Source organism: Marmota monax, unplaced genomic scaffold, assembly GCF_021218885.2.
Source record: "Marmota monax isolate L192 unplaced genomic scaffold, Marmota_monax_Labrador192_F-V1.1 WCK01_AAM20220418_F8-fsc01185, whole genome shotgun sequence".
In the NCBI taxonomy this organism is placed as follows: domain Eukaryota; kingdom Metazoa; phylum Chordata; class Mammalia; order Rodentia; family Sciuridae; genus Marmota; species Marmota monax.
The window spans coordinates 12,792-39,313 of NW_026694920.1; the positions used below are offsets into that span (position 1 = coordinate 12,792).

General features: G+C 51.6%; 1 long non-coding RNA gene across 1 annotated transcript; it reads right to left on the minus strand.

Moving 5' to 3' along the window:
• Positions 1 to 4,913: 4,913 nt before the first annotated feature.
• Positions 4,914 to 24,626, minus strand: LOC124081085 (uncharacterized). The gene is made up of 2 exons (XR_006847943.2): positions 24,437 to 24,626; positions 4,914 to 6,031 (listed from the first exon to the last, which is right to left on the minus strand). It is a non-coding gene; the product is annotated as an uncharacterized LOC124081085 (long non-coding RNA).
• Positions 24,627 to 26,522: the final 1,896 nt, after the last annotated feature.

Consider the following 26,522-nt stretch of genomic DNA (forward strand, 5'->3'; position numbering starts at 1 on the left):
AACAGGAAAAGGACAAATTTATATTTTGTAACAAAGCATTTAACCACCTGTGTGTTCTTTCCTATGAAAACACAGAAGTGAAGTCTGGGAAATGGAAAAGGAAAGTGGGGGTGAGAATTGCATAACCTCACCAGGACTAGGAGTGCAGGCAGCTGTCCCCAGCCCTGTCCTCTGCACGTATCCATCTTATCCAGTCCTGCAGTCCCTAGTCCTGGCCTTCAGGACAGTACTGCGTGCTCAGGTTCAGATGCAGAGATGGCTCGTGTATTTCTGGATGGTTGCCGGATGCCTGCTTCTTGGCTGCAGTCCCTCTCAGGACCTGCCTAACACAGGTGATGGGCGTGGGCAACCCAGGTCAGCCGAGCTTACACTGAGGCTCCCTGTCTTGTGCCCCTGGGTCCTGAGACTCACCCCGACCCTTGGAGCCTTAACCCGACTTGCATGGGCCCTGCCCTGAGCCCTGCAGGCTCTAAGCAGCCCTGCACATCGTCAGGAAGGCTCTGCCTTCTGTCTGATCCTGTGACTCTCATTCTGATTTGAATTCATCTGACTACTGATGCACAGATAACTCATTTAAGTTACATTCTAGAATATTCCGAAGATGCCACAGGTGTTATAATCACTTGAGACATTTACACATGTCACTGAGCAAGAAAAGGACAAACCAGATGTTCTCAGTGTAGGTGTCCCTGACGACCCATTAGGGGCAGCTCCCTTGTCAATTAGATGTCTCAAAGTCACCAGCCACTTCCCACATTTCCATCACCTCCTCAAATTTTCCTGAGAAAATCAGATTCCATCTGAAGGAGCTGATTCAATTTGTGATTTGGGCACAAATTTCCCAAACTCCGTCTATTCAAGCTCTCCTTGGTGACAAACCACCTGGTGCCAAGTTGCAAGTTCTGGGGGCCCCGTGCACCTGCCCCTCACAGGTGCTAACAAGACGGCCTCTCTCTGCGGTGAGATCTCAAGACTGTTACAGGTGCGCCCTTTGGAGAGTCTGGCACCCTCCCCATCAAAGCCACCTGAGGACCTGGTCAGAGGGAGGCGATCCATGGTGAGGACTCTCGGGGGCCTTGTGATGCTGGGAAGGCAGGTGGCAAGCAAAGCCTCACAGGGCTCCAGCGGGATGAGCAGGTCCGAGGGTCAGGGAGGTGGGAGGTGCAGTCAGAGAGATGCCGCCAGCTTAGAGGTTCCTTCCTGAGTCTAGCACCGAGCCCAGCTCCCGTGGAGCAGAAGGTGTGATGGGTGCACAGCCAGGAGGGCAGGTGGCCAGGAGGGGCACCAGGCCAGTGGCTCAGTGTTGCCACTTTAGAAACCTTCCTAAAACTCCCTCTGCACTCGGGGACTGTCCAGCTTGGCCTGTGTGTGCTCGTGGCAAGGGAACAATCTGGAAGGCTTTCCTGAGGCTTCAGAAGAGCAGCCTGCTGGCAGGACACTTGGTTCTCTTTCCCCACGCAGTGATCAGAAGTGACCTCTTATCCCATCATTCCAACAAAACACCTTGCAGGACTCCTGTGTCCAGAACTCACCCTTGCACAAATCCGAATTAGTCAACACTACTAAGATGGCGCCTCAGACTTGAAACTAAGTTGAAACCCCCTTAGTGCATAGTTTCCCACGTCATGGTGGAAGACCATTCAAAGGCAGCAGCGTCACCTTCCCACTCCTCCTGAGAGTCTCCCCAGCCTCTTCACCACCCACAGCGGCTCCAAGAGCGTGTAGGCCCTGTCCGCAGGAGCAACGTGAGGCTTTCCCAACCTGGTCCCTGCCTCTACCTGTTCTGTTCACATTTGATAAAACATAATAACCATATTCTCCCTTTTTGGAAAATATCGAGTAAATAACCCAAGGAAGGGATATTTTCCTGTCTGGCTGAGCCCAGGGACAAATATCCTCGGACCCTTCAGTGCTAAAGAGCAGATTGAGAAAGAGCACAGCCCTCCAGGTCCCTAGTGGCCCCAGGAGGGACTTCTGTGGGCCATTTATTGGAAGAGTGCCCCATGCAGGAGATGGGAATATGGGCCAAGAGATCCTGTGCTTCTGACTTGGTCAAGATGACTGTGACTTCCACACTGTGATGACTGCCACACAGGGCTCTGGCCGTTTCTCTGGTCACCATGTTTGCAGTTTGTCTACTGCCCCCGTGGGAAAGGGCCATGGGTCTCTCTGCCTCCAGGCCTCCAGGATTCTCTCCTCTCCGGTACCTTTGCCTCGCTGACATTCTGTGCCTTGCACTAACCAGGGCCAGCTGCCAGGTTACCAAGTGCCTGCAGGTCCAGTGGGCAGCTCAGCCCTCCCATCTGACCGCAGCTCACCTCCCTTCCTGCCTCTCTGTCCTCAGTCCCCTGGGACAGAATTGCCCCCTTCCAGACTCCAGCGCCCTTGCACCCACACCTGCAGTGCACCCCCCTCTGAGCCCCAGGCCCAGGGTCCACCAGTGTGCTCCCCACCTCCGTCACTGCCCCTCCAACAATGCCCATGTGGTTTCTATGGCACCCAAAGAGACTGAACCCAGTGGCTGCTCTGCCCTCACCTGCCCCAGCCAGCGTAGCCCCACCAATCCACCTGCAGGGCCACCAATCCCTCTCAGTCCCTGTGGCCCCCACCTTAGGCTGGACCTGGTATGTCACTGCCTCCATTGCTATAAGCCCAGCCTGTCCCCCTCAGGGTGGATCACACTCCACACACACACCCAAGAAATCTAGTCTAGCTCCCCTCTTCCTTCAGATCAGCCTGTCTGGAACCAACCCATTTCTCTGATTAAAATTTCTCAGTGTCTCGTTATCGTCCCTTACAATATAACTCAACCTGTTTTCCCATTTTTTTCTCTGCCATTTCTATCTACAAACCTTATACTTCGGCCACTCAAGCAAGAGCACGCACACACACACACACACACACACACACGAACACACAAAGATAAAGGAATTCCACCTGTCAAGAATGTTTTGTTTGCAAATGGCAGAAATCTAATGAAAGCTATCCTAAGCAAGTGATTCAATTCATTTGCTCTTAAAAATGAGATGCCAGGGAGCAAGTGGTGTCAGATATGGCTACCTCCAGGGCCTCAAACCTTGTAAATAGTACCCCACTTCTCTCTCCGTCTCGGTGCCCCTCCAGTCAGCCCATCTGGATTCCAACCAGCCTGGCATGGGTCACAAAGGCAATCTTTGCTCTCAAGAAGGGACACATTGGAAATCTGTTCTTGGGTCAGCTCAGCTCCTGGCCAAAAACAGGGGGTTAAGATCCAAGAGGCCAAGGCTGTCCCTGACAGAAGTGAGTGGGAACTCCCACCACCCTGGTTGCTGTGGTGTTAAGAGGAGTCCACCCAGGATCATGTGCCAAAGTGCCAGCAGTAAATGGTGCCATCTGGGGGCCAGTTCAGCAGACACCCGTCTGTGTGTTCCAAGTCAGGGTGTGGGCTTCTCGGGCATCACCAGGCAGAGCGTCCCAAGCTGAGGCCCTTCTCTCTCTCACCTCCCCGACCCATGGCACGTACTCTGCCATCCCTCCAGACTTCTCTATCTCCTTGCTATGGTCTGCATGTTCATGTCCCCCAGAATCCATCTGCTGAAATCATCTCTCTCCAAGATGATGGTATGAGGAGGTGAGACCTGTGGGAGGTGATCAGGTCATGCCGTGCAGCCCTGACGAATAGGATCAGTGGCCTGATGAGAGTCCCCAGAGAACTCCCCCACCCCTTCTGCCATGGGGCCTAGGAAAACAGTGCCTTCCGTGAATTAGGAGTGGAGTCTCGCCAAACCTGCCCATGCCTTGCCCTTGGGCTTTCACCTCCAGGACTGTGGAAATGGATTTCTGTGGTTGATAAGCCACCAGTCTAGGTGTGTTGTGGTGGCATTCTGAAAGGACCGAGGCCTTCCTGCTTGGTCTCTTCCTTCCTGTCGGCTTCCACTTCAAGTCCCCTGGGGACCACGGGAGGATCAGAGCCCCCGTACTACTCAAGCACCACTGGCCAAGGCCATGTCCTGGACACTAGGCCTGAACATCCTAGGGATCCAGCTGGATCCTTTGGGAATTGGACTCCATCCATGTCCTAGGCCACATCCATGGCCACAGACACCCACAGGCACCATCCTGGGGGAGCAAAACTTGCGAATGGACGCTTGGAGGTGTCCTGGGCTGTACCAGGCACACAGCCTTTTCCTATGAACCTCATCTAGGCTAAAAATGGTCTGCATTCCACTCATGCCCAAAGCCAGAATTTTGGAGCAATCAGACCAATTCTGTGCATTTTTGTTTTGTTTTTGCCCTTCTGGGGATTGAACCCTGGGATGCTCTGAGGCCCTTCTCACTGAGCTAAACCTCCATCCCTTTTTACTTTGTATTTTGAAAGAGGGCCTCCCTAAGTTGTCCAGGCTGGCCCCAAATCTAGGTCCTTCTGCCTCAGCAATCCCAGTAGCGGGATGGCAGGCATTTACCATCAGGACCCGCTTACTGTTCATTGTTACTAAGAAGAAATAGAAAGTAGAAATCAAAGTCATGTCCTAGGATCCAGGGTCATCAGCACGATTAGCCACAGGTTTTCTGACTGCACCAGTGACTAGGAACCAGCCTGGTCCTAGTGAAATGGATTTTGGATCACAGCTGTACGAAAAATAAGAGAACATGTCTCCAGTCCCTGCCATGGGGCTCCCTTGGAATTACCTGTGCAGAAATACCAGTCTGTATCCGTTTGTGGTTTACATTTTTAAGTTTCTTCCTCTATCTATTAATAACATGGGATTTAATACTTCTTTTTAGAAGTTTTATTTACAGCTGGCCTTCTGCTGTGATGTTGATGCCAGCAAATCTTCCAGGTTCCTCATATCCATCGCCAAACCCCTCCACCCCCAGATAATCCCAACCAAAAAGCTGCATCAGAAATTAATAACCATGATCATAAATCAAAGTGAAGGTTTTATGCTTTCATTTTGCATCTGACATCATGGCTAAATGATCAACCCAGTGCACACAGGACTTATCAAGAAGGGAGGCACAAGCCCTCCTTAATCAAAGGCATATTTCATCCCTGAAAAATTCATCAGGCTGTGCGTGGAGGGGCGCACGTCTCCGGAGCCCTCTCCAGCACATCTGGAGGCTCGCATTTCCCCTCCATCACGCTCAGGAACACAAGAGGTTTTGATTTGCATGCGTAAAGCAGCTTCTTCATCTCTTCTCTTGGTGCCATCTGAATGAACTCCTGTGATCTACACTCACAATTACTACGACGATGTGGATTAAAAGTGCCTGCATTATGCAGATGGTTGCTGTGATCAGGAAGCCGCCGGAAGCCAGCAGAGTGCTGGGAAGGCTCCACCGCCTCTCGCAAGACTGATCTCGCCCACCGTCTTGCCTGCTGCCCGAGTCAGTGCTGTCCTGAGGCCTGACCCAGGTTCCTGGGATATGCTCAGCAGCCATGCTGACAGGCTGGCCAGTTCTTCACCCCTCTACTCCAAGCCGGTCCCTGAGGTGCCACCCTCCATTCCTGGAGCCCCTCAAACTGAATCCCCCGCTTTACTCTGCCAAAGTTCTCTGTTTCTCCTCCGTGAGTGACACACCCACCAGCTCTTGCCAAGTCCTCTTAGGCTGACAGTTAGTGCGTCCAGTTCTTGTAGACTGTCCAGGATCAGGGGCCAGGGTCTCTGATCAGGACTTTGATCATTTATAGTCAGGCCCATCCCACTCATTTGGTGTCCAAGTCTTCGCACACGATGAACAGTGCGGTCCGAGCAGAGCAGTGTGTGCTGGGAGGCAAGTACGTGAAATGCTACGATGATCCCCCAGTCCTCCAGAGCAGGAAGCTGGACTCCGCAAGGGTTGTTGTCAGTGGCCACTGCCCTGCCTGCTAGCAGAAGGCACTTTGGGGACTATTGAGCTCCTAAAGAAACTGAAGAGAACTTCCTACTTGCATTCCGTCCATAGCACCAGTCACATGAGCTTGGAAATTTCTTTACTTTCTTGACCCTCAGTTTCTTCTTCAAAGCAATGGAAAGAACACATTTTCCAGTGTGCCAGTTCCACGGGGATGCTGTAATAAAGCACGAACTGGGTGTCTTAGAACAACAGAAACTGATAGCATCAATTTTGGAGGCTGGAAGTTCAAAGTCAAGGGACCAGCAAGGCCTAGCTTCCTGTGATCCCTGTGGGGGAAGAATCTTTCTTTTCCTCTCTCAGCTGCTGGAAGCCCTGAGACATCCTTAGCTTATGGCAGCGCAGGTCTGTCTCTTCACATTGTCCTCACATTGGACAAAGACCCTTCTTCCACCTAAGACCCCTGATCCAGGGAGACAGTTCCACCCCTCACCTGGTGAGCAGGTCATGGTGAGGGCATCAGCCCTGGGATCTGCTAGCTCATGACAACCATGATTTTTCCTCCCCTCCTGCCGAGGACAGGGACAGGTGTCACCTTCTTTGACAGTATCCAGCCTATGGTGGTTATGGGGTTTAGTTAGGACTCGAGCTGCGAAGTAAGTGGGACACTGCCAAGCCAGAGGCAGCAAGGCAGTCCCCAGCTAGACCAGCAACGCGCCTTCCGGAGGAGCCCGCTGCCTGCACAGCTGTCCTGGGGTGGCGTTTCTCCCCGAGTCTTGTGCGCTTCTGAATTTGGCACAAACCTGCTTTCTCCCCAAATCATGGCCTATTATCTTCTCTGAAAAGACCACGATTGTTCATTATTCCTGAATGAGGCTTGAGAGACAGAAATGAATGAAGTCTAATGACTCAAAACTGCTGTGCAGACAGACGTCACACATGGTGGTCAATGTGTGGAGCAGCATCAGCCAGGCGAGGGCCGTCATGAGGACACGGTGGGACCCCGTCAGGGCAGTAAGGTTTTCAGTGTGGCTGCTGCAGTCCAGCTCAGCCCACTGGGCGGATCGCCCCCTTCTGAAGAATGGTTAATAAACAATGCGATGGTCAGGCCTCTCCAGGCCTCTCCCCCGCCTAAGGACCTGCTCAGGCTGCAGGACCAGCAGCCACCTCCCCACGGTTCCTGTCAGTCCTGCTGATGAGGGCCTGATCTCTGTGAACCGGGTCTTGTGGTCAATCAAATCCTAATTCCAAATGACAGAAATTGCACATCCCTCTTCCTAACTGAAACAGCTTTTAGACACACGGGGTGCCCACATCCCGCCAGGGAGGCTTCTGGTAAGTTTTTCTTATGTGGGACCACGTGCATGGTGTAACTGTCGAGAGCTGGAAGTCATCTCAGCGGTGCCACTGGCCCTGCTGGTTAATTACTGCCAGGGATTATAGTGTGATATCAACTTGTCTCAAAATGAATCCCATTCCAACAGATGTTCTCCAAAAATGTCATTGAGGGGTACAGTTTGCAATGAGTTCTCCTTGCTGGTTTTACTGAGAAATCACATGGATTCAAAACTGATGTTCTAAGGGACTATTATTGAATTTATTTTTTTCTTTGCCCGTGACCATAAAAATTCCCCAACTAAAATAATTATTCCAGTGTTTTCAAGGGACCCTCCACTTGGGACCCTCCACCGGCTCTCAGAATGTTCCTAAATTTGCCAGCGGATCCCCTCAGCACACTTCAAGCAGGGACCTCTGGTGTGAGTTCTCAGGACCCTAAACAGACGTGCAACACTACTGTCCAAGAGCCCTCCGAGGGTGCCGTCCGACCTCCACCAATAACAAAAAACGTTCCAGTACACTTTCCGGGGGCCGTCTTCTGTCTACAGAGCAACCCTCCCCCAGACTCCTGAGGAGAAACATCTGAAGGGCTGAGCCCCTCCAGCCCTCTACAGGTTCTAAGTTTCCCTGTGGACTGTATTCTGTATTGCCTTCTCCCTCCTGCACCACCGAGTGGTGTTTTGTCATTAGACATCTATTTGTGTACTGTGATGCCTGCCACAGAAAGGGCCTTGAGGCCGTGGGTACAGCACCCGGGGTGAGATAGGGTAGTGAGCGCCATGTCAGGAGAAGGTCTGCTTCCCCGAGGGACTCGTTTGTATTTTCTTCATGAACACTGAAATCTAATAGCAATTCATGTTCTTCTTCTTGCTTTGATTTCCAGGAAATCCATACACAAAAGAAAATATTGTTGAAATGGGGTCTCACTATGTGGCTCGGGCCAACGGCAAACATGGAGCCCCAAGCCCTCCTCCAGCCTTGGTCTCCCAAGTAGCTGGGAGGGAGGCACAGGCCACCACATCCAGCTCAGAGCCCAATTTACATCTCGGCTTTAGGATGGGTGAGACCACCCATCCTGTATCATTTTTTGTCTTCCTAATCCCACTCTTCTCCCGCCATCTTGAACTTTGCCAACTGTGGAGCCCCGGTCCTCATGTATTGTTTTGTAATTTTTTTCCTGATTCATATATGTATTTTATGAAAACCAAACTAAAATCATTTTTGGAAATGGGTGGGACAATAAAAACAATCAACAAAATCAATGAACAATGAGTTCAAAGAATTGAAATATTTTTAACCAAGGTGTTACCTACATTGATAGAACACACATCTCCAAACATAAGCCTGGGATACGCAGTCTTGCAGCAGATTGAAACCGAAATAAGCTACTTCCTTCTTTCCTTTGTTCCTCTCCACTGTCCTCAGAGGGAACCTTCCTGAAGATGGGACAAGTTCCAGGTGTGAGGACCCTTGGACTTCACAGTGGCCCATCTCTGGATGAGCACTCCTGAATCCACTAGAGTCCATTGATTGGTGACTGAGTCTTACACCAACATATGTTGGGACGATGTGCAGATTATTGTAATACTTATAAGTGTCAAACATTTGAAAATTCTAACCAATCAAGGGCTGGATTTCATCTGTATCACCCAACAGTCAGAGGTTAGTGAATGGATTTTGTTGTTGTTATTTGTTATTCTGTTTTCTTTTCTGGATTCTGAGCAAACAGGTGGTCTCTCCTGCACACGGGGGTGGTGGAAACCTTAGACATGTTCTGGGCCCACCCGCCCAGCTCCGGTCCTCCCCATCACATGGTAGCCAGGGCTGCCTCTGCCCGGGTTGGGCACCTTCATCCAGAACACCCCTGTGCCTGGTGCACAGGGGTCCTGAGGATCAGCCTCTATGACTGAAACCCTCAAGTGCCCTGAAACCAAAGAGCAAAGAGGTTAGCCAGCACTTTTCCAAATTCAGGCACAATCCTGCTCCCTTGCTGCTTCGAGTACTTACCCTCAGCATGACCACGACCACTGGAGGTCTGTGGTGCTGAAGGAAGCATTTCAAGACCATTTAATAAAACAAAGCCATGGACCAGCCCTGACAGAGGGTGACGACTTGACCTTCTGGTCCATCCATGGAAAATGATGATAACATCAAAATTGTTGTGGAAATCCAGAAGTTTAAAGAATATGCAGCCAACTGGAAGGTGGAAAGTACCATAGAGGGTGTTAGGAAATTAATAAAAGTGTCACGTTGCTTTTTTTTTGGGGGGGAGCTTATTATATATGTGTTAGTCGTCATCTTCTAAAACTTTGTGATTTATTGCAATTTCCTCTCAAGTCTAAATTAACACTTACTTGCTGTTATTCTGTTTTCTTTTCTTTTTAAGAGGACCCCGAATGTTGAACATTAAAACACAAAATCCATATTCTCCCTGCCCATCAGAATTACTCTGCGTGCACAAGCCCAGGGTCCTCGCCACCTTCCACCAGTATCTATGACTGGTCCCCATTTAAGATTATGTGTCTGCTGTGAGTACCTGGTGCCCTTGCTGGGGTGGGTGCTGCTCTGAGGCTCCCCTGGAGCAAAAGCCCTGAGCCTGCGTATCCCTGCCAACTCCCCTTCTCCCTGTCTGGATGGCCACTTACACCCCAGCCAGGGAGTGGGCCTTTCTAAATCCAGATAAACTTCTCCAGGATCAAGAAGGTGCTCACAGGGTGAGTGGACCTTCTGGAGTGGGACTCCAGTTGCTGGTCCCACCCTTAGACAGGGCCCTTTGGACTCAGTCACAAAGTTAACCAGACCCTCCTTGGATATTGGGACACAAAGTGCTTAGACATTAGGGGGACCGAGAGGACTCTCCTAAGTACTTCCCCCCCATGTCAGTCAGAGTCCCGTCATCAATGGGAAAATAATAGCCCCTGCCTTACTGGCTTATGGGGCATGGGGAACAGGACCCAGATGATGCTGGGACACAGGGTTGGGAGCCCAGAGGGCTCACTTACCCTGGCAGAAGATGTGCTTGCCATTATTATCACTCTCATTGGCAAGAAATGTCAATATAATTAGTAACAAGACCTAGCGTGCTCAGTGCCATCCAGGCAAAGCTAGAGATGCAGTGCCACAAGTGGTACACGGCAGAGCCCTGCAGAAGGCTGGGCTGCTGGCTCACTTGGGAGCACCCAGCCCCATGTTAGCTCAGCCATTAATCCCTTACAAAGCTCTCTCCACTTCCACGCCAAAGGACACCAGGAGAAACTGTTCCAAAGTGTTACTTCCATCCAAATATGTTATGTCTGCAGGAGGCCTCACTCTGCAAGGCCAATTTCCCTGTCAAAACAAGGAAATGAAACTAATCTTGCCTGATGGGCCCTCACTGAACTCCCGCGGCTTCAAATGATCACCTTCCCTCTCCAGGGCTTTATAAACCATCGACTCAGAAGTCATTTCTAGATTCTTGCCACGGATCCAGCTCTGCGGTTGGAAGAGACACTTCGCCTTCTCTTTTTTGGGGACGTGTCGCGCCAGAGTTCTTCTACGAACCGCAAACTTTACCCAAATAACCGCCGCCTGGGCGTAGTTGCTAAAGTGGGGCCAGCACACCTCCTGATGACCTCCACGCCCGCTGCCTGTCCCTGTTCCAGGTGCTCAGTGGGTGTGTGGTGCCCACCCACGTGCCAGCAGACAGGTGGAAGGGGTTTGTCAAAATAGTGATTAAAAAAATATTCCTGAACGTGGCTTTCTAAAAGCCATGGGGTTTATATTCGAATCTAGTTGCTTCTGATGCCCAAGAAGATGGACCTGACCACCATCGAGTTCTTGGCTTCTCCATCCCTGATGGCAGGGCACAAAGCATTGACCCCACTTCCCTGTTCTGACTGTCACCATATCCAGCATGTCAAGCCAGGTCCAGGAGGAAAGGACACAGCAATGAGGGCCAGTTGTGACCAGGTGGGCCTCAGAATGGAATGAGCCTAGGGACGACATCTGTGGGGGACAGCTGGCCTTCCCACCTGCCCTGGAACCACCATCCACTCTTACAGCAGGTAGCCGCGTGTGCTGACTGACCCCTGGCTCTGGGGCAAAGGCTCCCACAACGTCCACCTGACCACTGGGGATAGGAAGCACATGCCCCCAACCAGCCAGCTGTGGTGGTGGGCCACCTCGGGACTTGTGCTGAAATCCCAGGAAAGAGTCCTCCTGCTGTAAACTTGGGCCTTCCCTCTCTGAGAGACGCTGTTTGAAACTAAAACCAACACAGATGAAAGCAGAGGCAAGATGTGGACCAACTTCTGAGCAGCGCTCTGCATCTCGAATGAGCTTTTCCTGAAGCTAAAGTCAGCTCTTGCTGGACTTCCCACGTCTGAACCAGTGAACTGACCTGTCCTCTGCAACCTGAGTTGGGTTTCTGTCAGCTGCAACTGAAAGGCTGTTCCGTGCTCATCTACAGGACACAGGGAGGCTAGACGGGGGCCAGGCAGGCCAAGGACCAAGAGTGTACGGCCATTCTTGGGGACACTCAGCACATGACTCCAGTTTCTCATCCACCTGGGGATGGGACGTCCCTGTTCTGATGGGAAAGGAGAGGTGGCCATTGGTCTGACTTTGGCAAGAAATTCGACCAGAAAGGGCACATATCACTGCCAGAGAGAAACTCACCAATGAGTGTCCTATGGCTCGGATCTGAGATGTTCCCCAAAAGCTTATGTGTGAGACAATGCGAGAAGGTTCAGAGGAGAAACGGTTGGCTCGTGTGAGTCTTAACCCAGTCAGTGCATTAATCCCCTGATAGGGATCAACTGAGTGGCAACTGAGGAGGTGGGGTGTGGCTGGAGGAGGTGGGACCGGGGGGCCAGGCCTTGGGTTATTCATATCTGTATCTGGCAAGTGGAGTCTCTCTCCCTCTGCTCTCTGATCACCATGTGACGCTTCCCTCCATCACACTGTTCCGCCATGATGATTTGCCTCCCTCCAGCCCTGAGGAATGGACCTGACCTTCTATGGATTAATTATGAGCCCTCAAATAAACTTTTGCTCTTCCATAATTGTGCTGGTCAGATCCTGTTAGTCACAGCAGCAAAAAAGCTGGCTAAAACAGTGTGTTATTTAAGTCATTGTTCCTTCTGCCTCCCTATCATGGAGACACAGAAATGAGGCCTCCCTCGACTTGGATCCCTGACATACACACGAGCCCATGCTACAAACAAGCATACTGTAGCATGAGAAAGGAAAACAACAAAGTGAAGGTGAATTTTTTTAAAACTCACTGATATTTGGGGCTTATTTGTTACTGTAGCATAGTTTATCTGATCCTGGCTGATCCAAACATGCAGCCATGGAATCAGCAGTGAGAATTCGGGTAGAAGCTGAGCAAGGTGGCTTTTCCCAGGTAGTCTGCTGGATATGTCTGTCTAGGATCTTCCTGTGTGGGGAGAGATGGGTAGGAGGACCTTGAAGGCTGGCAGAACCCGAGGGCTATTAGACAAGGCATGCTGTTAAGAAACAGAGATAAAGGGGAGAGTAGTGGGGAGGCATGCTAGGAAACACTGGAAAATATTTGAGAGTAACAGCAGCCGAAAAGGAAAGGGAAATGAAATTTGAAGGAAAGTGTAAAAATGATCATACTCAGAAGAGAAAAATGAATTGACTAATGAGATCATACTTGACATTTCCCTGTCTGGATTGTTCTGTGGGCAGATCTCAGCTCACTGACTCACGTGCTGTGCTGGAGTAGTTCCAAGGTTGCTCTGGAGGGAGTGCTGAAGAGGTCGTGACCTCAGGGTGTGGTCCCTGGACCAGTCTCCACCCCTCTTGGCTGGTTTGAGGTCCTGGTTGAATACAAGCGTTTCAACAGCTATAAATACACAAAGTAAGCTGTTTTCTCTTGCTTTGAGGGTTCTAAAATCACCTGCTGTTTTAGTTGTCTATTGCTATAGAGCAAATTACCTCAAAATTTTACGGCTTAAAACAATGAGAATATTTATTATATTACAGTTTCTGTGGGACAGGAATTTGGAAGTGGGTCAACTGGATGTTTTTGGCTCCAAGTCTTTCCTAAAGTTATAGAGAGGATGTCAGTTGGAGCAACAGCCATCTAAGGCTTGATAGGGACTAAGGATCCACTTCCAACATGGCTCATTTGAGTGGATTTTGGTAGGAGGCCTCAGTCCCTTGCTATATGGGCCTTTCCACAGGCCTCCTTGAGCATCCTTACAACATGGCAGACCGATGGCTTCCCCCAATACCAGTGTGTGTGTGGGAGAGAGAGAGAGAGAGAGAGAGAGAGAGAGAGAGAGAGAGAGAGTCAGGAAGTAGTTCTAAATTCTTTTATGAACTAATCTTCAAGTTTAGACCTAGTCTCAAAGAAGAGTTACAAACTATCACTTATACCACCTTCTCTTTGTTAAGATGTGAACAGAATAAAAAGGGTAGAAAATCAGCAAGCAAAGACATGTGCATAATAAATCATACTTGATGATTTCTATAATAGCAGTCATGCCAGCTGATGGGATTCAGCCACCACAGAGGTACGGGGCACAGCAATGCAAGCCTGGACGGTCAGAGAAGTCCACTTAGAAGAGATGAGCTGACTTACCTGTGTCAAAACTCCAGAGGCAAGAATGACCTTGGCATTTCCCAAGGAAAACAGAGTGGACATGAGCGAGATGGGCAGGGGCAGGGTCAGGTGGGTCCAAGTGTGATGGGCAATAATGCCAGACTGGCACTGGGGACAGGGAGCAGTGTGACAGATTCCCTCAGGTTACTGTGTGTGTAATGGCTGTAAAGGGCTCCAGTGGACTGCGGAGGGCATCAGGAAGCTGCTGACCAGCACTGGTGAGAGACAGAGTGGCCAGACAAGGGCGGGAGCAGTGGGGAACAAAGACATGGCCTGCAGAGTGGGCAGGCAGGTGTTCGCCCAGGTCCTCAGCGATTCCTCTGCATGTCCTACGCATGTCTGCTTTTTCAGAACAAATGGTGTCAATTGTTCCTGTCGAGCTGTTCATGTGTTTTGACACTTGTTAGCACGTGCTCCTGTAAAGACCACCGGGGTCTGTGCTTGCTCTGCAATAACTGAGCAGGACATACTTGTTGAAAGCGTGAAAGGACGAATGAAGTGGACGTTATCTGGAAAATCAGAGTCCCACTGGCCAGGCCTCTTGGGGGAGACCATGGTTTTGATGATGTGGGTCTCAGAAAGACTGAGCTGAAAGGTTTGGCAGTGGTACCCGAGAGCAAATATTCATGGAGACCGACTGTGACTTCCAGCATGGGTCATTGCAAAACCTCCAATATTTTTAAAATTACTTCACTTTAAAAACCAATTGCATCAGTTAGAAAGGGCATGTGCTCAACCTTCCTGCTTCTTTTTAATATTTCTGCTCTTTCTGGTAATCATTCCAACTCCTGACCAGTGGTTTGGGAAAGCTGCATGAATTCATTCCTTATAAAACAAAGCGTATCTGTACTCAGAATGCTAAAGCCGCACGGATTGCAGGAACCAATCGTGTTGAAGCACCTAGAAAATGGTGAAATAAATAACAGAGCAGACACAGGAAGGAGGGAAATGTTATTGTCCCATAAACTGTTCCTTCTCCTTAGCATTTGTATGGCCGCCTGTGCACTTCTTGTTTGTCTTCACCCAGAAATTAATAAAAGCTACATTCCTCAGCGAGCCCAGAGCGGCTCAGCTTTCTTACAGCACAGCTTCCTGCAGGACACATGCAAACTGATCACACACAGAGAGCCAAAGAGGAAACCTGACTCGACTGTCAAAGCACCGTGTCACTTCCTCCATGCAGGAAAAAAACTATGTTTTTATCAAAATTGAAATTCTGTTCAAACCAGGGGCTCTAATTAAGAGCTCCATTCAGTCTCCCGGTTGCTCAATAGACAAAACCAGTCCTTCCTTACAGAAGACCACTCCGGGCATGTCGTCTCAAGAAGTATTAATTCAAAGCAGAAGGGAGAGCAAAACTTGGCCGCCCAGGTTGCTGACCAGCGGCCTGGGTGCTAACTGAGTTTGCCGGTTGACCAAGGACTCCCGCTCTGGCTTCCCCAAACCCCCTCCTGTCTCCTAGCCCAGGAATCCACCCAGACACAGCTGCGGTCATCTCAGCTGCTTGCCCACAGTCTTTCTATTTTTGTGCTCTAATGTGTTTACCCGTAAACTGAAAACTGTTTCTGTATCTTAGAAAGGAAAACAAATTGATCAGGGCTTGCTGCTGCGGGAGTGGGAACCACCCTGGGACCTCGGTGGCCTTCTGTGTTCTAGTTCAGACATCTCCACTGGTTCTTAGGTCAGGTCGATTTGTCCTCCCACCCCTGTGTGTTGAGGAGGCATTTTACCTCCTCTGGGTTCTAGATGAGGAGGGCCGTGACCCACAGAATGGCACTTGGTCCTTTCCTGGTAAGCCCTGAACCCAACCCTGGAAGTTCAAAGCAGCTCTGTGATGAGGTCCACCTGCCTGTCCAGCTCTTAGCAAGTGTGCTGATGCTGGTGACAGAGGCAGGGAGCTTGTGGGCATCAGAGGCCATCAGCAAGTGCAGCATCCTCCAGGGACGAGGTCTTCACGGCCAAAGGCGATGGTTGGTGGTGAGCCCAGGAGCCGGATGCAAGGACTTTTCTGGAATGGCATTGATGCAGCAGCTCCCAGGCAGGTGGAGGGACTCTGGGAAACAGCAGCACTAGAAGTCCCAGAGGCAGGTTGTGACAGTGAACAGAAAAAGGACTGAACATGGAACGTGACGAGGGGGGGCAGCCACACTCGTCCTGGGCGAGCCGCATCTCCGTGTCTGTGGCCCTCAGGGTCCTGGGCTGCTGGAGCCACCTGATTCAGGGAGTGTCGTGAGGAGGAGGTGGAGATGGAGATTCCGACTTGACCAATGGCACAAGCTTGAAGTTGTAGGAGAAGAAAGGTCACCAGGGCCCGAAGGACAGAGAAAAGAGCCACCACCAGCGAACGCAGCAGCCAGGGCTCCCGCTCTCTCTGAATTTTGGAATTAGAGCCCCTGTCTTGGACGGAATTTCCATTTTGATAGAAACCTATAGTGTAGGATATGGAACTTTCAACAACTGATCAATAAAGCTAAGGATATTTAGCCTTTCTCAAAGTTGGCATCTAGGGATGACCAGGTGACCACTCCCCTGATTGTGGTGATGTCCAGGGCAGGGGACGAGGTCCCACTGACTGTAAATCACTCGCCCAGGACACATGGTGGTATTGCCATCACCACCAACCTTGGATGGCCGTATGTTGGGAGGTGTCTTGGGACCAGGGTGAGGAGCCTCTGAGGAGCCTGCCTGCCTGCAGATGCCTAGGGGCTGAAGTCAGTGTCCAGCACCACAGTCACACAGCCCCGTGCCTGGGCAGGTGGCCGGCTCATCTCCCCTGTGTAGAAAGCACCACGTGGCTTGTTGGTGTCACACCCATTAAAGAAACACTTCACTTCTAAAAGAAAAGAGACGTCAAGTTTCTGCAACCTTCACGCTTCTAATGACTCCTGAGACCCTCCCTGAGCACCCCAGCGGGTCCTGTTCAGGGAGGAGCCATCCTCAGCGGCTTGGGGAGGTGTCCCTTCAGCTGTTAGAACACACACACGTTGCTTCAGGAAATAAAGAGGAAGGCCACATACCCAAGGTGGATACGAGCAGTGCTGGGCCCAGACGCTGGGTGTGGGCGGCTCTGGGGACACGTTACTGCACATTAGCTATCAGAGAACACCTCGCACAGCCGGGGTGAACTGCTGTATCAGGTTTCATGTGAACAGATGTTAAAAACCAATGAAATAATATTTGTCCTGGCAACGCTGCGCAGGATAACATGATTGCTGATTAAAAAGAAAGAAAGAGCGTCAGAGTGAACGATGAAGTCGTGGGCCTCCTGAAGGTGAAAGCAACTTACTTCAGAAGACTGCCTGGGTCAGGAGCCCTAGCTCAGTAAGTGTCAGTAAGAGCGAAGAGAAACTCAGAACTCGCTTGGCCTCTTGCAAGAGTTTAGAAAGAAAGGCACCAATAGGCAGACCCCACGCAGGACCTGCACTTCTATGGTTGGTCCTGCTGGCTAGTCTGGGAAGGTCCCCAGCAGAGGGGCCCTCCTGGGGTAGATTCAGGGTTTTTCCAGAAGTCTGGGTGTCCGGAGCACTCATCACACTCCTGTAGTGATGGGGATGGAGAGACACGTTGGGGGTGAGCAGCGCAGGACAGGTGTTAGGAGGCTAAGGCGCACCTGGTGCCTCTTCCAGGAGGAAACTTGAGTCCAGTAGCCAGAGAAGGATGGAATTGGGGGGATAACATTTCCTCCCCACAGATGCAGAGCCCCAGGGGAAGATGACAGCCTCAGGCCATCTCCCTCTTCCCCAGTTATGTCGCCCACAAAACTCATGACATCTCAAAGTCCTTGTTAAAGATGGGAAAACACTGAGCCACAGAGGTCCTTCCTTGGCCAGTGTCTGAAGACCACTGTGCCAGAAACATCCCCCCCCCCAGGCCAGACTTCAATTCAATCCTCACTGTGAGAAATTAAAAGGAAGTCAAGAGTGACTAGGTCATGACCACTCTACCTCATGAATGGATTAACCCATTCACAGACTAACAGGTTAGTGGGCATCTGTCCAGCTTGACTGTTTCAAAAGCCAGTTAGGCTCTATCTCTGGATGACGCCTCTGCCCTGCCCTGACCCAACAGGAGAGTCCATACCTGGTGAGCTGACCTATGCCAAGCTCCTGGACTTCCGGACCTCCAAAACCTCAAGCCAAATCAATGATTCTTTGTGAATTACCTAGGCTCAGGTCTTCCATACACAACAGAAAAGGAAAGACACTCGAGAAGGGCTTATGAAAGCTGTGCCATCCTTGGTGGGTACTAGGTGGCTCACCTTAGTGGCCACTCTGCCCGCCTGGAGCCAGCTGGACTGTCTACCGGTGGGATGACAGTGTGTATACCTCTGGTTCCAGGTAGGCTGTGTGATCCCTCAGAGGGGACCTCAGAAGACCCCCGAGAAGGACTCGGTGAGTCTCACTCTGCAGTTGATATAAACTCCAGGGAACATCTGGGCAGGGCCTGGAGCGCAGGCTGAGGCTGGAACCTGACAGCACAGTTCTCCAGCACAGAAGGCCCTAAAATGCTTGGATCCTTTCTCAAGATGCCAGGACTCCTCTCCATGTTCTCACTTTCCTCTCTCCAGTGATCTTCTCTCCCTCGGAGCAGAGACATGAAATACGTTCTTTCTCTGCAAATCCCTAAGTTAACTTGCTGAAGCCAGAGCTGGGCTGGATTTGTTTGTTGGTTTTGTTTTGGGCTTTCTTTTTGAAGGCCAAAATAATTTCTTCTATAATTGTTTTCAAGAGCCCCGTGGATACCAGGAACCCTCAGAACTTCAGAAAAAAATAACCATTGCCCGAGAGTCTGTAAGCCGCTACAGCTGTTCTAACAACGTCCCTCTTTTTCCAGAAAAAGAAAAGTACAATAGACTTTTCTAAACCCAGAATTCTCATAAAAGTAGCTACACAGCTAACAGGATTTTATTGAATTATAAGAAATAAAAGAAAGCAATTACTTCCACACCTTAAATGCTCCAATAAGTGATGGACCATCAACACAGCAGCAGCCATTAAAACTCAGGTCCAAAAATGCTTTTAGAGAATGTTTTGTGTTGGAAAAACGCTCACCTGTGATGTCAGTTGAAGGCAAGCAGTTTATTGAGCAGTCCGCACACACTGCAGCGTGGACACAATGGACTTCATTTTAATTGAGCTAATTGACTGGACCCTTGCTATGTGCCAAGTTCGCAGGTAAAACTTGGCATAGTTTATTTCATTTGGTCTTTTAAAAATCTCCACAAGATCTATGTCACCCCGTTTTATGATGAGAAAACAGGCCCAGGGAGGCCCCTCTGTCCCAGCACTCAACGTGGCAAAAGCAGCACCGGAAGCTGGTACTCCAGAGGCTTCCCAGACCAGCAGCACCCCGCCACCTGGGGACTCAGACTGCAGGTCCTGAGCAGCCCAACCCTCCGTCAGACCCGAGGTTCACAAGCTCCCGACACTGCCACAGGTTCAATTTGAACAGTGTTGCTCTAAACCATGCTGCAGAACAAAACCTCTGGGAATGGGCGTCAAAGCGCTAACACTGATTAACTGTGATTTTGCAAGTGATTTTAATTTTCCTATTTGCACTTTTCTGTTTTCCAAGTGGCTTCCACGAGCATATATTTCATCTACAACAGAAAAAGCTGGACGTGAGCGTCCCTTCTGTACGTGTTGGTACAGTCGAAGGTAGATCTACAAAACGCAAACGAGAACCTGTTCTCCAGCTCCACTCCTTCCACCACCACCAAACTCCAGATTTAGGAAGCTCAATCCTAGATCTTCATGTAGATAAGAAGGGACAGTCTGCGCTGGAGACGATGGATCCAGCAGGGACCCATGAGCCACACTGTTTCAAGGAGGCTGGAGCCACCCCGCCTGGCAGCCTCGGGTGGGGAGAGCCAGGTTCCCTTGCTCCCCCAGGTAGGCTCTCCACTCCTGGGTGGCTGCAGAGTCTGGGCCGCCCTACAGTGGCAGGGACAGATGTCAGGGGACCAGCGGATGAGCATATTGGGAGATGGACAATGTCACGCCTGCCCCAGGAAGGGTGCTGGATTCTTCGGAGCTGACAGCCCTGTCACAGCCTGTCATCAGAAGCCTGTCCCTCTGCAGCTGGTGCATGGTGCCCACATGCCTTCCCACCCCTGCGTGGCACCTCCTGCCCGTGCACCACAGGAGAACCACTAGTGATGACAACCGAGTCAGCGAGGCCCAGTTCCCCGCCGCAGCTGCGCCCTGCGCTTCCTCCGCAGCCATTTCAAGCTCCTCAGAGCAGTTCTAGGAAGCTCTGGGCTGTGTCGATGCCTCCCAAGGGTCCAGTGCTGGAGTGGGGCTGGCTTAAGGTGCTCTCCTTTGTGCACCGACAGCAGCTCCTCTGTGCGGATTCTCCTGGCAATTCCTGGGGTCCAACGGCCGGCCAGGCTTCTCTGCCTGACGCATCCCCTCCAGGCCAGCTTCTCTGCCCCCCGTAGCACCTTGCTCCCAGACTCTCCCTTCCAGGCAGCATTGACGGAGGGTCATTGGTTCCCTGGCCACTGCTGCTTCACCTGAGCCAAGCACAGCCAGAGAGCGTCTGGGGAAGGGTCCAGGGTGGAGGTAAGGGACCCCAGACCTCGCCAATGAGAGCGTTAAAGACGCAGACTCCAGGTTCTGGGGGCCGTGTTTGTCACCTCTTCATCACTGTGACCAAATTGTCTCACATAAACAACTTACAGAAGGGAAAGGTATTTTGGCTCCTGGTTCCTGAGGTCTCTGTCGCTGGTCAGCGGCTCCCTTGCTGTGGGCCTGAGGAGAGGCAGAGCATCATGGTGGAAAGGCTGGCGGAGGACAGCGGCTCAGCTCACGGCAACCAGGAAGCAGGGAGGAGAGGGAAGAGGTCATGGAAAAGACAGTCCCTAAGGACTCGCCCCAGTGACCACTTCCAACAGCCACACCCCACCTGCCCACAGTAGTCCACCTCCTCCCCGTAGTCCACACAGCTGTCCGTGGATTAATCCACAGATAGGGTCAGAACCCTCATGATCCAATCCCAAAAGCCCAACCTCTGGACAGTGCTGCACTGGGGACCAAGACTTCAATGTCCCCTTTGGGGGACATTCCATATCCAAGCCATATGGTGGCTTATTTCCCTTCCCATGCCTAGTACTGACCTGTCCACAGAGAGAACGTCCAAGTGTTCTGGCACCTGGCCCATCAGTCCTGAGAATGAGCCCCCAGCAGGTTCCCTGGGACATGCTCAGCCCTTCCTGGGAGATGTCCAGGCGGTGCAGCCCGTGGGAGTGGCATCCTGTCCACAGAGCAGGATGTGTGCCAGCCTGGAGCGCAGATCAGCCCTGTCTACACAGACTGTCTGCACAGACAGGCCTGTAGCTCTTGGAAGGAGACTCACTGGGGCAAAATTCTGTTCTTCTCCAACGAGGTACAGAACTGAAGGAAAAGGTTCTGTGCTCGCCTGTAGGTCGAGAATCTTGGGCATCTTCACCAGGAGACCCCGTCCCTGGGGAGACTAAGGAGTGGGGAAGTCTGGGTTCCTGACACTCAGCTGGGGGCCCAGGATCAGCTCAGAGCAGGAGGCACATCCAGAAAGCAGGAGAGAGTGGACCCACCACATCTCAGAGTTGGGCTTGGCACCCGGCTGGCCATGGGGTGGACCTCAGGGTGGCAGATCTGACTCTACAGCCCAGCTTCTCGTGGGCACAACAGGCCAGCCTAGGCCAAGGTCAGCTGGGACGCCCCTTCCCCCAGGACAAAGCCAAGAGCTGGGGTCCCGGGTGAAAGAAGGCAGGAAGGCCAGGGGTCATCTGGTGGCATTACTTAGTGCAAGGTTTCAGGCTCCCCACAGAAATTCCTTCACGTCTAACCCTGGACCTTCAGGCCTCAGGTTTCCATATGGGTATCGAATAGCGCCAGATACCATAAGAGGGCACCACAGCTGCGACCCTGGGGTCAACAGCTAAGGCAGGCCCAGGGTCAAGGCTGCAGACTCACAGGCCTGCAGATTTCCATGCCACGCTCAGTCCTGCGCCCTGTGCTCCAGCAGCTTCTCACCGCACAGAGCAGAGGGGGCACCAAGGGGCAGGCGGGGCTCCCAACATGGCAAGGGCATCACTGCCCGCAGCCTGGGAGGGAGGCAGCGCACAGACAGATGGTGATACAAGTCCAGGATTTGCCAACCAGGCTCCCTACGGTGCCTCACACTGAAGCCCTTGTTCCCCACCTCCCTGGTGCGGCAGCAGATCCCATTACACCCCACCCAGAGCTTTCTTGTGATGTACACACGACTAGCAAGGGGGGCTCCAGTCATCGAGAGCCTGGGGGGATGCCCAGACTGAAAACTTTTGTGCCTCAGGGACACTATTAATTGGGTGGAAAGGCAACCAGTGGATAGAAGAAAACATTTGCAAACAAGAGATCTGATAAGTGATTAGAGCCAGAATATAAAGAGAATCCCTAAAACCCAACATCAATGGAGGAAAACCCAATTTAAAAATGGACAAGGGCTGAGCATGTGACTCAATGGTAGAGCACTTGTCTAGCATCCATGAGGCCCCAGGTTCCACCCCAGAACCATAAAAATAGCACACACACACACACACACACACCACACACACACATCATACATGCACACATACACACACCACACACACACCACACATGCACACACCACACACACATGCACACACACACCACACACACACGCACACACACACCACACACACACGCACACTCACACCACACACACACACCACACACACACACACATGCACACACACACCACACACACACACACAAATGGACAAAGGACAGTCTTTGCAAGAAGAAGACATAAATGGCCAAAAGCACATGAAAGAGTCAATGTAACTAACCTTTAGGGACAAAATCTATAATGAGATGCCATTTCACACCCGATTTTGGTGGCTGTTGTTTAAAATAAAAACAGGAAGTAGTAAACACACATTGGGGGATGAGGTCAATTGGAAAACCATTCACTTACTGGCCGGAATGCAGTGTTGCAGCTGCTGTGGGAAATGGCACGGACCCACCTCAGGACACCCAAGGGAGATCACTGGGTGATCCGAGTTCTAGGGTGTAGTAGCAAGAAAGGGGACGCTGGAGCTTAAAGAGATGTTTACCCACCCATGTTAAAAGCACCTTCTCTCACACCAGCTGCAGCACATAGAAGCAGTCCAGGTGCGGTCAGCAGAGGACTGGGTAAGCAGAATGTGGCCCTCCACACAGTGAAGCATTACTCAGCCTCAAAAATGAAGGGCATTTTGACCCAGGCTACGATAGGGTGACACCTGAAGATACGTGTTAACAAATGGACCAATATTGTGTGGTTGTTGTTATGTGAGGCCCCTCATAAAGACATGAAGAGGTGGGGTGGGTGCCAGGGCTGGGAGGGCAGTGGGAGTTGGTGGGTAATGGGTGCTGTTTCAGTTTGGGGAGATGACAAAGTTCCTGAGATAGATGGTGGTGAATTGTATGTACTTAAGGCCACAAAGTCATACATTTTAAAATTACTAAAACACTAAATTTTATGCTGGGTTTATTTTACTACAATTTAAAAAATTCTTGCTGGATTGAGCTAAAGCTAAACAACTAATGTAAACCAGTTTTGCTTTCAGCACTCTAAAAAGGTGTCACCAGTCTCTCCAGCTGCTGAGTTTGTGGTCTCTGGTCCTCTGCTCTTCTCTGCTGGACTTCCCAGTGTCGCTTTAACTGGGTCATGTTTCTTCATTCCATGACCCAACCATCTATTTCAGGGAAAGAGGAGCTCGGCTGCCATGATTCAGCCTCAAGATGGACAGGGAGCTTCTGCCCGAACCATGCCAGGCCTTCTCGGTGGCATTCAGGGACTGAACAGCTCTGATGGCCCAGCTCCCTACAGGTGCCCTTAGTCACATTTCCCCTGGACACTCCCATAGTGGGACAGAGCACTCAAGAGCAGGAGTCTGAATACTGACCTGTGAACACAGGGATCAAATTTCTCTGGCTTTGTGGGTGCAAAACTGTTGCAAAGCTGGTCTGAGTCTTTCACAGGACACACCGAGTAGAGAAATGGACTGATTTTCCACTTCAAAACCCAGCTTATCCTGTACCAGGGTGGTCCCCAGTCACTCTACCCTCTGATCCTGTTTATCAGGTTCGCCTTTAAATGCCTTTCAAAGACTATTTATGGGAGTAGGTTTAAGGCTTTGGGGACTGTTCTTTCAAGAGACAGACACATTTAAAACCCCTGTCACTAGGCCTAACTGATGTGGTCAGGCGGCTAGGCCCAGGGAGGGTGGGATCTGTCTGGCTAAAGCCTAAATATGACAGAGATTAAACTCTCTGTAAACAAGGGGGATTAAGAGCCCAAAGCCAGGCCACAGTGGGATCAAATGACACTGGTTGTCAGAGAAAAAGGCTCCTCAGGAAGTGCAAGGCAGCCCAGCAGAGCCAGGGGAGACCTGTTATGCCATGAAGTCAGCAACCGTGTACGTAGCGCAACAAGAAAACACAGACCACGGCCACAGGCAGCAGCGACTGCCCACACAGGGCTGGACGGAGGCCATGTCAGGGCTGCTGGCCCCACTGCTCGACACCCTGAGGCACAGAGACCCTGCGGGGAGTGCCCGCGGGCTCACTGTCACCCTACAACTGTCTCCCAGACGTCTGAAGCTGTTTTCCCGGAAAACTTCAAAAGGAGGGACTTTCTCACCCAGCTTCCTCAGCTCCGAGCAGCTGTCCTCGGGTCCAGGTGAGCACACAGCACATTCTGTCCCCACGCTGTGGTCAGGAGCCGGCAGGGGCTAACAGGGAGTCCCCACGACAGGCTGAGGCTGAGCCCCACAGAGCGGGTACCGTGACCCCGTGGCCACGAACCCTGGGCGCTCCTCTCCCCCTAAACACCACCTAGAAAACAAACAAATGGATAGTGGGAGATCTCAAAAGTCTAAAAACACCTGAAAGTTTCTAGAGAGAGAGAGGAGAGGACAGGGAGAGCACCCCACACCCTGCGTGGCCGTGGACTTGCACGGCTGCTTGCCCTGTGGGACTGAGTCTTCTGAGGGAGCCTGAGGCACGACCTCTGGCCCTGGGGCTGTCACTGCAGGACGGCAAGAAGGTGCAGGGAGGCCATGAGAGCCCCAGCGCCCGGGAGTGGGCTCCGGCTGACTCTGGGATGCAGAAGCACTAGGCAAGACGACCCCCAGGTGGGATCGGGCATATTGTTGGGAATGGACCTTGTTACAGAGGGAACAGGGGTGCAGAGAAGGCAGTTAGCCAGAAGAGAACCAGGAGGGCCCTGTTCTGAGCATCAGGAAGCAGCCTGCACACAGTCTGGAGCAGCCTGGGCACCTGGTGGGGAAGGGGGTGGATCTGACCAACCCGTCTCTCCCCTCACCAGCATCCCCACTGTGGGGTGTGTGCACCCTGTGGGTCCAACATGGCCACCGTTCACTCAGCCGCCACCCTGTGCCCATTAGAGCCAAGTGTCTGACTGGAGGACAATGGCCACATGCCACCTGACTCTCCCTTGGCTCAGGGACTGCTCTGCGAGGGCCAGATCCGCATCACATTCCAGGTGCACCCTAAATCTGCTGCTTCAGGTGGGAGAGGGCACGTGGAGGGCTGCTGGGGCTGAGGGAAACTGCCTGGAGCCACAGCAAGTGCGGCCTCCCTCGTCACCATGCTTCTGCACAGGGAGGCCACACGTGGCCAGCAGGTCCACCCTCGTTATTTAGTGTACGTGCCAGCACAGAAAAATGACATGCATCTGGAACTTAAGAAGAAACAGCAGAAATCACGTGGCTAACTACACACATTCAAGAGAGACGCAAGTCTTCCGCTAACTTTAGTTACTGCCGTCAGTTTAGTAACGTGTGCAGCCCACCTGGCTGTCACTCACCGAGTGGCTAATGAGCTCCTGGTCTTTCCAACGGGAGTGATAGAGTGAGACCAAAAGCACTCCGCATTATAATGAAAAAACAAAAATTCTTAAGATCAGAGAGAGAGATGGACATACGTATTTCTAAGGTTTGCCAGTTTTCAAAAGCAAATCTAGAAAAGCTGATGGGGTTTAAATTTTTGATGCATAAAGATCATCTCACCTTGTCTCATATATCTGGCAAATGGGAGCTGCATGCCCGTGTCCTTCACTGTGTGGAGACGACACCCCTTTGCTGATGTTCTAAAAAATCTGGATAAGTATGCCATTTTCACTGTTTTTCTGGAAACTTCCAAGTATTCTATTTTCCACGGGTTTCCAGAACATAGGTAACGCAAGGGGAAGTGGTTTAGGGGAAATGTTAACCTCTGGAGGTAGAACCAGCGACATTCACCTGTTCCCAGCAGAGCTGGGTTGTGTGGAGGTGGGTGTGACTCCCTCAGTGCCTGCTCCTTGAACCAGGCGAGAGATCAGGCTCAGCAGGGCAGGCAGGAGAGGCCAGAGGTGAGAACCTCAGCGCCCACTCGCTCCAGGGGCTGTGCCGTGACCAAACGCCTGCCTCCACAGCAGGCCGCAGTGTCACCATGAACAAGGGCAGATGGCAGGTGCCAGCACTCTGGGGATGGTTGGTGGCATCCCTGTGACAGCACCCCTGCTTCCAGGATCCTGAGGAAGGGGAGATCTTCAGAGGACCAAGGGGGCCAGCTCTTCAGACCTCACATCTGAATCTGTGCAATCGTGACTGTAGAAGACACCAGCTCCTCGCTTGCCTCCACCTCAGGGCGCCAGGGCTCCCGGGTACGGAGGTCTTGGAGCACAGTGACGGGGTGGGGGTCCTCAGAGCTCATTGTCTCACTGT